Source organism: Somniosus microcephalus, chromosome 9 (genome assembly GCF_052327205.1).
Source record: "Somniosus microcephalus isolate GS21.2 chromosome 9, FLI_Smic_1.0, whole genome shotgun sequence".
NCBI classification, from domain to species: Eukaryota; Metazoa; Chordata; class Chondrichthyes; order Squaliformes; family Somniosidae; genus Somniosus; species Somniosus microcephalus.
The window spans coordinates 89,939,351-89,951,423 of record NC_140995.1 but is presented as its reverse complement, the minus strand read 5'-3'; the positions used below and the strand labels follow the sequence as shown (position 1 = coordinate 89,951,423).

General features: G+C 41.8%; 1 protein-coding gene across 3 annotated transcripts in view; it reads right to left on the bottom strand.

Moving 5' to 3' along the window:
• The window catches only part of ldah (lipid droplet associated hydrolase), a 535,005-nt gene that overhangs the window by 57,769 nt on the left and 465,163 nt on the right, over window positions 1-12,073 (bottom strand). The gene's annotated exons all lie outside the window — the stretch shown is intronic.

The window sequence follows — 12,073 nt, the reverse complement described above, 5'->3', positions numbered from 1 at the left end:
GTCTGTCCTGTCCACCGAAGTTGCCTAACCTGCTGAGTATTCCCAGCATTTTCTCTTTCTGTTCGGGAAGATGAATGCATGGAAGTGATCACTGGAAGTAATCAAAACTCAGGACTTTACATAACGATAGAAGCCACAACAGTAAAGATGGTTTTATTCCGTTCTGCAAATATTTCTAAGCAAATAACCATTGACGTGCGGTAACGTTCATGCTGAAAAAATTATGGTTTGCAGTCGATTCTATGATTACTATATATTACAGATGTGAAACATTCATGTCATGAACTGTGACGTGTTTCTATGAAGTAATGGTTGTAACTATCAGAGAACAAAGTAGATCAATATCCTGGCAGTTCTCTATATTCATATCTATTGGCAAATCTAAAATGAAAATGATTTTAAACTTAAGTGATTTTGCTGTATTTGACCCTTATTATTTGCTTGACCTCCGCTCCGAGTAGCAGCACTGATAAATCTGAATGGTGAGGGACAACCACAGAGTGTGAATAGAATAAAAAATTAATTAATTAATAATGAATAGAAGGGAATCTGTAGAGAGAGAGAAATGAAATAATCAAGAGAAATTAAGAAAGTTATGAAAAGTAGACACAAAGAAAAAATGGCAACAGAAATGAGTGGGAGACAAGAAAAGCAAAGAAATAAAGAGCAGAAAATCAGAAAATAAGGGAAAGAAAGTTTGAAAATAAAGTAAAATAAGTGATAAATAGAAAGAATTAAAACAAAAATGTAAAGACGGAAGAAAAACAACTGTAATGTTGCACAATTCCATCTAATGACTGAAACAAAGCAGAACTTTTGTTGTAAATTGATGTTGTTTTAATCATTTGACCATTTCAACGTAGAATTTGTTTTAAATATAAAGGGTCCTGGGCCAGAGATAATCAAAAGATAGAAACTGATTGTAATGTTCAGGAACTGGAAGATAAGAAAATGAGAAAAGCTAAGACATCTTTTTTGCAGAACAATGAAAAAGAAAGAACAAGCAATTATATAGCTCAATGTCACATCCCTTGAATAACCCAAAGCACTTCACATCCAATTACTTAACTTTGTAGTGCAGTCACTTGTGTCGGCAAATATGGCAGCCAATTTGTCCCATAAACAGTGCATAAGATGAGAGACCAGTTAGTAATTTTTTGCTGGAATTGACTAAAAGATGAATGTTGGCTAGGACACTGGAGAATACTCTGCTCTTCAGATGTTGCCATGGGATATTTGACGTTTGCCTGAACAGGTAGACAGGGCTTTAGTGTAACATCACATTGCAAAAACTGCATCTCCAACAATGCATCACTCCCTCAATACAATGAAAAGTTAACCTTGATTAAGTGCTCAAATCCTGGTGTGAGGTTTGAATCCACAACTTCTGACTCAAAAGACACATGTATTGCCAACTGAGCCAAGCTTACATTTGTAAATGAAAAATAAAAAGTTGCAGAAGTGACGAAAATTAGACTCACTGGTAGCCCTGGAGTGAGGAAACACGAGCCAGTTGCACCGACCATATTGTTGTGCATGAAAGCTATCTTGCGTATATGCAACATCTTAAACACAAATCCCCAGTCCAGGAATGCATATTATTACCTCATATATAGGCCTCACCGGCAACATAAATTGACTTCTTTTTGTTGCTTATTTTGGGATCAAATGTGATTTTTGTTTTTCCCTGATTTGTGCCATTATTGCAGCACTGGTTATTATCTGTCACCAGACTATTTCTGTGCAAAGATCTCTGTATTAATAAATGTGCATTGGACATGAGCAGGTTTGAAGAACAAAACAAACAAATTAAATCATTTGAAATGTAAAAAAGGAATTATTTTAAAGGATTTAATAACCCCCCACTGTTTTAACACTGGTGCCAGCAAGTTGGGATAGTCCCACCTCTAAAGCATTTTCTGGCTTTCTCTCACTGGAGAGCAAAACAAAGAAAAAGATTCTAACTGCAAAAGTGGGAAAGACCAGTCATGGACAATTGGCTTTTTAACTGTTGGAACTGGGTCATCCCAGACAACTCAGGGACAGTTGAAATGTATTGTTGGAAGACAATTTGCACTCCACCTAGGAGAGATGAGAGCAATGACAACATATGTTAAGACGGATATTCTGTACATGAAATGGATGCAACTCAGATTATTTTTTTCTTGTTTTTTAGAAACATAGAAGATAGGAGCAGGAGTAGGCCATTCGGCCCCTCGAGCCTGCTCCGCCATTCGATGAGATCATGGCTGATCATCCAAACTCAGTACCCCGTACCTGCCTTCTCCCCATATCCCTTGATACCTTTAGCTAAGAAATATATCTAACTCCTTCTTGAATATATTTAAAGACTTGGCCTCAACCACCTTCTGTGGTAGAGAATTCCACAGGTTCACCACTCTCTGGGTGAAGAAATTCTTCCTCATCTCTGTCCTAAATGGCTTACCCCTTATCCTTAGACTATGACCCCTGGTTCTGGACTCTCCGACCATCGGGAACATTCTACCTGCATCTAGTTTGTCCAGACCTGTCAGAATTTTATAAGTTTCGATGAGATCCCCTCTCATTCTTCTAAACTCCAGCGAGTATAAGCCCAATCGACCCAATCTCTCCTCATACGTCATTCCTGCCATCCCAGGGATCAGCCTTGTGAATCTTCGCTGAACTCCTTCCATGGCAAGAACATCCTTCCTCAGATAAGGCGACCAAAACTGCACACAGTACTCAAGGTGTGGTCTCACCAAGGCCCTGTACAACTGCAGCAGGACATCCTTACTCCTGTACTCAAACCCTTTCGCTATGAAGGCCAACATACCATTTGCCTTCTTCACCGCCTGCTGCACCTGCATGCTTACCTTCAGCGACTGGTGCACAAGGACACCCAGGTCTTGTTGCACTTCCCCTTCTCCCAATCTATTGCCATTCAGATAATAGTCTGCCTTTCTGTTTTTGACACCAAAGTGGATAACCTCGCATTTATCCACGTTATATTGCATCTGCCATGCTTCTGCCCAATCACCCAACCTGTCCAAATCATCCTGGAGTTTCTCGGTATCCTCCTCGCAGCACACACGCCCACCCAGCTTTGTGTCATCTGCAAACTTGGAGATATTACATCTAGTTCCCTTATCTAGATCATTAATGTATATTGTGAATAGCTGGGGTCCAAGGACCGATCCCTGCGGTACCCCACTAGTCACTGCCTGCCACTCGGGAAAAAAACCCGTTTATTCCAGCTCTCTGCTTTCTGTCCGCCAACCAGTTCTCTATCCAAGTCAATACCTTGCCCCCAATCCCATGTGCCTTAACTTTACACGCTACTCTCTTATGCGGGACCTTATCGAAAGCCTTTTGAAAGTCCAAATACACCACATCTACTGGTTCTCCCTTATCTATTTTCCCAGTTACATCCTCAAAAAATTCCAGCAGATTAGTCAAGCACGATTTACCTTTTGTAAATCCATGTTGATTTTGTCCGATCCTGTCACTGTTTTCCAAGTGCTCAGCTATTACATCCTTTATAATGGACTCTAGCATTTTCCCCACTACCGCTGTCAGGCTTACCGGTCTGTAATTCCCCACTTTCTCTCTACCACCCTTTTTGAAGCAGCAAATAATGCAAAACACCACCAAAGTTGAAAAGAGTAAAGGAGAATTACGGTGAATCAAGAAGAATTGATTAGGTGATACTAAGCTCTGATTTTAAGAGCTGAAGATTACAGGAGGAGGGGAAGATTGAGGGAGATAAGGAGTTCCATAGTTCTGAGATACCGCAAAAGAACAAGTTAATCAGAGTCTGAGCAATGAGTCTTGATTTTAACACAGGAGTAAACACATATAGAAAAGCATCTGACAGCTTATGAAGAAAGAGAGGAAAGCTGAGAGGAGCATTGATCATAATAGTATCAAGAAAATAAAGAAAGACAAGAAACACAATGGAGAGAGAGCTTACTGTCTGAAACATAGAAATTCCTGTTGATCAGCTACTTGGGGGTTAATTGTGGGTCACGAAAGGTTTTTGGGTGAATTTTCACCTGACCATAAAGCCCTGATATTGCTGCTTTTAGCTGCATGTGTAAACTGTGCCATTTCCCACCTGCACAGCATGCTTTCCAACAGAGTGATGTAAGCAGACATTGAAACCCCTGCATTTGTGCAAGGCAGAACAGGACAGGGGTTTTCTCAACCATTTTCCTATAGAACGGAGGCTGGTAGAGCGATATTGTCAAGATTCGATGATGAAGCACTAAGGATGCTTATTCATAAAATTTGGGAAAGGAAGACAGTCGTGTGTGGGACAGAAAGGCACCTCCTCAAAAATGACTAGTTCAGCATATTTGGGAGCAGAGTAATTGCTGTGTGCTAGATTCAGTGGACTTGGATACAGGTTTGAAAGAAGCTGACTGACAAAAATCTGCCAGAATGTAGGCCCTGAAATTGTGGTTGGCGGTGTAGATAAGGAGTACGCCGCTGGCCTCTGAACTAAATCCGCACTTACCTCGTGTGAAGCCCCAAGCGAAAACTTGCTTGGAAACGCTGTGGAGTTGTGCAGTGTAGTGGCCCACGGATCCCAGGGGCGCACCATTGTGCGTAAGCGTACCTGGGATCATGTGGGGTGGTGCTCCTTTCACTAGCCAATCAGGAAACATAGAAAGCCCCGTGTATTATTATGTAGTTGCAACTTGTAAATGAAATGGTGTGATACTAATTATATTTATTTGACAAGTACAGTACTTGGCTTTATAAAGCACAGGGAATACTTTGGAGTAAGTACAGTTATTTACTGGAAGACGCTGCAAGATCAAAAAAAAAAATTAAAATGATCTCATCCCTTAAACCGAGTCTCTACAGCTGCCTGGTAGGTTCTTTTACGTGTCCCTTTTTAATTACACTCCTGCGCCTGTTTGCACCAGCCATAAAATTTTCCAGCGTAATTGATGTGCAGTTGGTGGGAAATTAGCCCAACTTTTCACCAGCAATGAGGATTTGAAAGTTGCAGCGGATCATCTTTCTAATCAGAACTTGACAGATCGCAAGTTCGGGATTTAGCGCATGCGAACTTGTGGTCAATTTCCAAGGCGGTATGATGGCGTACTCTGAGAGTACGTCGTCATATCGACCACAAATTCAGGGCCATAGTTTTCAATGCCAAGTAATCACCTTAAATATGCATGGCACAAAGTGTACCTTCATAACTTGTAAAATAATTTTATGCTGAACCATTTAAACATTAATAGAAGATTATCCTGTGAAGTCCTGCATTCATTTAGAACATGCTGGAGGATGAGCAGCTGTGTGCTACTGTTTGTACTCCTTAAACTTGCAATGTGTCAGCAATACATCTGCTTGAAGAACACGTTGGTACATAAGAAAAGAGAACAAAGCAAGACTGGGGGGGGAGAACCAATCATTACAAGCTTTTAACCCTGTTTGATGCGGCCACCCTGGCCAGCATGCAGATTGTGTACGATAGCATCAGTGGAGTGATGGAGGGTGAATCCAGAAGCCTTCGCCTACCATCCTGGTCTTGTCCCTGACACATAGGTAAACACTCAACCTCAAAAACACGACACACAATATATTACAATGTGAGGACTGGCTGATGTGGCTCCTTTAAATCAGTATTGTGAGATAAGCTTCTCTTTTGTTTTGAGGGCTTGGAAGATCAAACTACCAGCGCCAGCAGAGTTACTGAGCAAGCCAGTACCTCATAGCATCTTGTGTCACTCTTTTGGCAAACACCAGCACAGCTATGCACATTGTGGAGATGTAGACAGTGAGCTTACAGAGATATTACTGGGGTTTCATGGTTCACGAATGAGGAGGAACAGTGGTGGTAGCAGATGAGGTGCAAGCACCTATTAGCCAGAGGACCAGAATAGCTCATGCCTCAGCTGCAATGGCCAGGTCTTGAGTATAAAAGACTGCTGTCCAAGCAAGATCATCTACCGGAGTCTGTGTAAAATACCCTTGAAGGTCTAGTGCATGGGAAATCTAGTGGCATTGGCAGCATACTCCTTGGTGGCACAGTCCCTAAACTCAGTGTCTGAACAAACCTGGTTTTTCACCCCATGAAGGGTGAACTTCCTCTGGGTTTCTCCTGCATCATCACTGTAACTTCTAGCAAAGTTATATCAGCAGAGCAGGAGAAGTCCAAAGGAAATTCATGCCCCAAATGTGCCATACAAAAAGAGGTCAATAACCCGCTGCATTATAGAGAAAAATGCTTTATTTTTGCCATAGATGTCATAATGAAAAAATTACTTTGCTCCTCTGGATCTCCTCCTTCCTCAATGCTATGCCAATCACTTTTTCAGGAAGGTGAGGCCACTTTAATAATAATATCTATAATTCTGTGCTTCAATAAAGCTTTTTCATATATACAGCTTAGCCATTTAATGCCTCCATTTAGAACCAAAGCTGAGGGGAGGGGGAAGAAACTTACATTTTGTTTGCTTAAAGATTGGTGGTTTAAGAATGAAGAATTGTTTATGCTTTAGTACATTTCTCCAACTCGGTTTCATAACATTCAGAAAGGTACTTAATCACTTTACAGATGTGAAAAAATGTGTATTTTGAAAGCTGGAATAAGTGTTTCAATGCCCAAAAGGTTTTAGGTAGAGCAGTCTTGGGTAAAATGGGCTTGCTGTTAAATTTTTAAACTCCTACCAAGCCCTAAACAGCTAAATTGGTGTGTGGCAAGATAATTCACAGTATCTTATATAGCATTCCATGCAACTAACTAGCCACAGATGAGAGATAAGAATCAAAGAGCCAGCGCAAAGGAATGAGATCGATTGCAAGGTCCACAGCCCAGACAAGCATTCCTTCTGCTGTTTTGTGATCACTGCACCTGCACTGAGGAAGCATATTAAAGTCTGTGTCAGGACACCAGGTCATCTGGCCTCTAAAAAGCTTTTAACGAGAAAAGTGCTATCAAAACTCTGCAGTTTCAGCGGATGATGCGCTGACAGCTTCAAGTGGTGTTCTGGGGGGCTGGGATTTCTCCTTCATACTCTGCTGCTCAGAATCCTAAATTTATGTTCTGAAACTCTCAAAGCTGTTCTTTTAATGAATTCAGTAGGTTTCAGACAAGACCAGGCAAAAATCTAGAAAACAGGGATCAGGAAAAAATGAATTTACACTATTTGCTGTATATGTTGTACTGTGAAGATATATGGCAACATTCATTAGCTTACGATTTGGCCCAGTGGTAGCACTCTTGCCTGTGAGTCAGAAGGTCATGGGTTCAAGCTATACTCCAGGGAGTTGAATGCATAATCTAGGCTGACACTATTGTGCAGAACTGAGAGAATTCTGCACTGTCAGAAGAACTGGTTTCTGGATAAGATATTGGCCCAGATATTCCGTTCGCAGGCCCCCCGCGGGCGGAGGGCTGCGATCTGGAAAAATCTGTGCCAAGACCGGAGGGCTCCTGGGAGGCACAGAGTTCCGCTGCTGGGCCTCTCCAAACTGCCGGTGTGCAGGGCCCACGTATCCCAGAAGTGCAGGCGGTTCACAGCATCCCTGGGATCACATGGGCCATGGGGAGCCAATCAGAGAAGGGAATCTCCCTTCATACATATGACAGGAAGACCTGTCAAATATATGAATAGAGATCACCCCCAAAACATAGTAAAACTTTAAATAAATTTTTTAAAAAATCACGTTTTTAAAATGACTTTAATTTACAATAAATTTTACTTTTTGAAAAAAAAATTAAAGTTTTTAACGGGGCTAAAAATAAACTTACCTTTCTTTAAAGTATTTTTAAATGATAAATCAGTGGAAATTAAAAAAAAAACCTTTTTTCAACTCTCATCCTGGTAAAAGCAGGCCTTGCGCCTGCTTTTACCAGGCGCAAGAATTGTAAGTGTTTTCTGTGGGCGGAGGGTCTCCAAAAAGCGGAACTCTCCACCCGCAGAGGCCCTGCACCAGGGCAGCCGGAGGATCTGTCAAGAGCTTTCTTGACAGATCAGAAATGCTGGTTTCCAGCGCATGCGCAGTGCATACCTGAAACCAGCATTTCCAATGTCCCTACGGGTGAGTACACAGCGTGTACACACTCGTAGGGATCGGAATTTCTGTACCATTAAATTGAAACCGTTCAGATACTATTTGAAGAAGAACAGGGGAGTTCTCTTGGTGTCCTGGCCAACATCCATCCCTTAATTATGACCTTCAAAAACAACTGGTCATTTATTGGATTGCTATCTGTGGGACCTAGCTGTTTGCAAATTGGCTGCCAGGTTTGTCTAAAAAGCAACAGTGATTATACTTCAAAAGCAATTCATTAGCTGTGAAACACACATCCCGAGGGCATGAAAGGTGCTATATAAATGCAAGTTTTTTTTTACCAAAAATTACTTAACTTTGTTTTTGGATTCCAGTCTTGGGAGAGGGGCTTCCTTAAGTGCTGCTCTCCCATTCTTATACTCTGCTACCATGTAAGCCCATCTGAACTGGATCAGAGGGGCCTAGGAACATAGTGTTATGACCCAAGAGCACCCAGTAAACTTGTCAGGCAATATAATTTTGAGCAGGTCCTGCACATCAGTAGATTTATGTTATGATGCTATTTTGCATCATGACACAAGCACATGCATGCACTGAACCAGCTCAGCATATTTTCAAGGCCACAGGAGAAAGATGTTGCTGCAGTGGCAAACTGAGTGAATGAAAAAGTAGATTTCTGCTCACGTTAACTTGTGGAGGTCAGATCATTTACATTTGGAAGTGCTGTCGCTCTAGTAATATAAAACGCCTTAACTCAGGGTGTCCAACATGAAACCTGCCTGCCCTGCATGGGTCAGTTATTCACTGTTTTAACTGACTGAGTCATTAAGGGAGCTATTTTAATACTTTTTAATTACCCTTTTCCCATTGACATTAACACCTTTATTTAGGCAGATAAAGAGTTAAGAGGTTATATAATATCTACACTATAGGAAAAAGCAAGACCTCTTGTACCAGGAGGAACTTTTTGTGCAGGTTGAGCAGAAATGGCTAAGCAGTTGAAGTGGTGATCTTCACTTTATCTTTTTACCAAGCTCGGCCAGCAAGTTAACAGATTAACTTAATGGAGTACTCTATTAAGCACACTGCTTGAAATAGAAAAGGCTAAAAACCTCAATGATAAGACAACTTGAGTGTACTAAAGCTATTCTTCAAACATCCTTTGATTATGTCAGCCGACAGCATGATTAAACAGTCACCCTCATTTTGAGATTAGGATCTGTAGGGGTTTTCTTTTTAGTGAAAATTGTACTGGAGTGACAAGACCAGGGGAGGTGAATTGCTTAGCTGACTGACGACTGATGTACCATTTCTACAAGGAAATGATCAATAAAGAACCATTTTTCAGTTTAATTATAAATATTCATGAGAATTGTGCTAAGGTCAGTATTTATTACTTTAGTTTTACTTCACAATATCTAGTATTACAAATATCGTCAGCCGTGGCTCAGTTGGTAGCACCCTCGCCTGTGAGCCAGAAGGTTGTGGGTTCAAGTCCCACTCCAGAGACTTGTACACAAAAATCTAGGCTGACACTCCAGTGCAGTGCTGAGGGAGCGCTGCACTGTTGGAGGTGCCGTCTTTCAGATGAGACATTAAACCGAGGCCCTGTCTGCTCTCTCAGGTGGACGTGAAAGATCCTATGGCACTATTTTGAAGAAGAGCAGGGGTGTTATCCCTGGTGTCCTGGCCAATATTTATCCCTCAATCAACATCACTAAAACAGATTGGGCCAGAAATTCGGGTCGGAGGCTTACCGCGGGTGCAAGCCCCCGACCTGCACTTACCTAGCGCGCTGGCCATTGTGCTGTGGGCCCGCGTGGGATTCCGATCCTGGGCCTCCTCCAGCTGCCGGCGCGCAGTGCTTGCGTATCCCAGGGGCGCAGTTAGTTCGAAATGTCCCCTGGGATCACGTGAGCCATGGAGAGCCAATCGGAACAGGGAATCTCTATTCATAGATTTGACAGGAAGGCCTGTCAAATCTATGAATAGAGATCGGCCCCAAAACCTAACTAAAACTTCAAATACATTTTTTTTTTTAAATCACATTTTTAAAATAACTATAAATTACATAAAATAACTATTTTAAACAATAATTTAAATTTTTGAAAAAATTAATTACAGTATTTAACGGGGCTAAAAATAAACTTACCTTTATTTAAAGTATTTAAAAATAATAAACCTGTGGAAAAAATGTTTTAATTTAACTTACTTCACCACTTACCTTGTTAAAAGCAGGCCTTGTGACTCCTGGAGAAACTTGTAAAAAAAAAACGGAAGTTCCAGGCGTACGCGCTGCCTCTCCGGTGCACGCATTTGACCTGTGAACCCCTTCCTTCAAGGGAACGGCAGTTCCGGTTTCCCGTGCATGCGCAATGCATGCATGAAACTGGCATTTTCGTTGGCCCTACGCGTGAGTACCCAGCGCGTACTCACCTGTGGGGACCCAAATTTCTGGCCCATTATCTGGTCATTATCACATTGCTGTTTGTGGGAGCTGCTGTGTGCAAATTGGCCACTGCGTTTCCCACATTACAACAGTGGCTACACTTCAAAAATACTTCATTGGCTGTAAAGTGCTTTGGGACATCCGGTAGTCATGAAAAATGCTATATAAATGCAAGTCTTTCTTTCTTTCTTATATATAAACATACATATTTATACCTTTTAAAACTTATTTTTATAGCTGAGGTGGTGCACTGCCTTCCAGCTTTGAAACCTGGGCTCAAAAGCAGCCCAGAACAAAATTTCCCTATATACAGCACCAATTGGCAATCTCATTGAGACAGGTTCCAGGATGGTTGGTGTTGGAAACAGAAAAATGTCACACTGGTGTAGTAGAACAGTAGTTTCAGATCTGTTTGTTCGCAATCTCAACAAATCCTCAGCCCATCTGCTGCTAAAACCCTCATCCATGTCTTTGTCACCTCCAGACTCGACTACTCTAATGTTCCCCTGGCCGGCCTCCCATTCTCCATCAGCTCATCCAAAACTCTGTTGCCTGTATCCTATCCCTCTGTTTCCCACCATTTGTGCCCTTTGAATGCTGGACAAAGAGGCTGCCAGTTGGTTCCTAGTGTCCAGTATTCAGATGTCAGCAGTGGAGGTGCTGAGGCCCAAATCTAAGAGGGACCTGTGTAAATCTCCACCCCCATACTTGTGGCAGTCCAGAATGGAGGCCAGGAAGCCCACATGCTGCATGTAATTGACTCTGGGGCTGGAAATATGGCCAGGTCAGTGGGGAATCTCTGGGACAGGTGGAGTCCTGCCCTGCTGGAGGTGCAGGACGCCACCAGGCAAGGCAGGGTGGAAAGCCTCGGCCCACGTACTACATTTACCCAAAAAGCCATCAGGGAAGCTAGCTATGGCCTTAATGAATACGTGTTACCATCAGCACTCCTTTTGAAAATAAGTTACAAGGAACCATTAATTTTATAATTCGTTTTGTATTTTGTTGCTTTTTTTGGTGGAACATTTCTGTTAATAGAATGATGACAACTGTTAAACTGGTTTGGAGTTACTGAGCACTGTTGAATTGATACACATGGTATTTAGGACAGGCCAGATCAAGCACAATGGTCTCTTCGGTTGCTGTACATTCCTTTGTGGAATCAGCAGCCTGGGTTTATGGCTGTATCTCTTCTAAGGATAATCCAGTTCCCTCACATTGTCAGGCTTTATGGCCTACAGTATAAGCACACACCAGTTTTACTTTAATTATATGGTGATTCATTACAGATGACCCCTTCCCCAAGAGAAATAATTGGGTCCAGGATCAGATTTTGGTATTGATACAGAGCATGTGTATCAGATAACAGGATGAACATTTCTACCACAAATTAATACGAGGTGTCTAACGTAGTCAAAACATTATTTTGCTACATACTGTGGATTTTCAGGGGACTGCTTTGGACATTAAGTATGGGTGAAAACGAGGCCATCCACCATGACCCATCCTACAGTTTCTTTCCAGTCCAAACCAGACTGGCAACTATTATATATATGTAAAGCCATGTAATTTGCTTTATTACACATTTTATAGCTCAGTCTATAATGG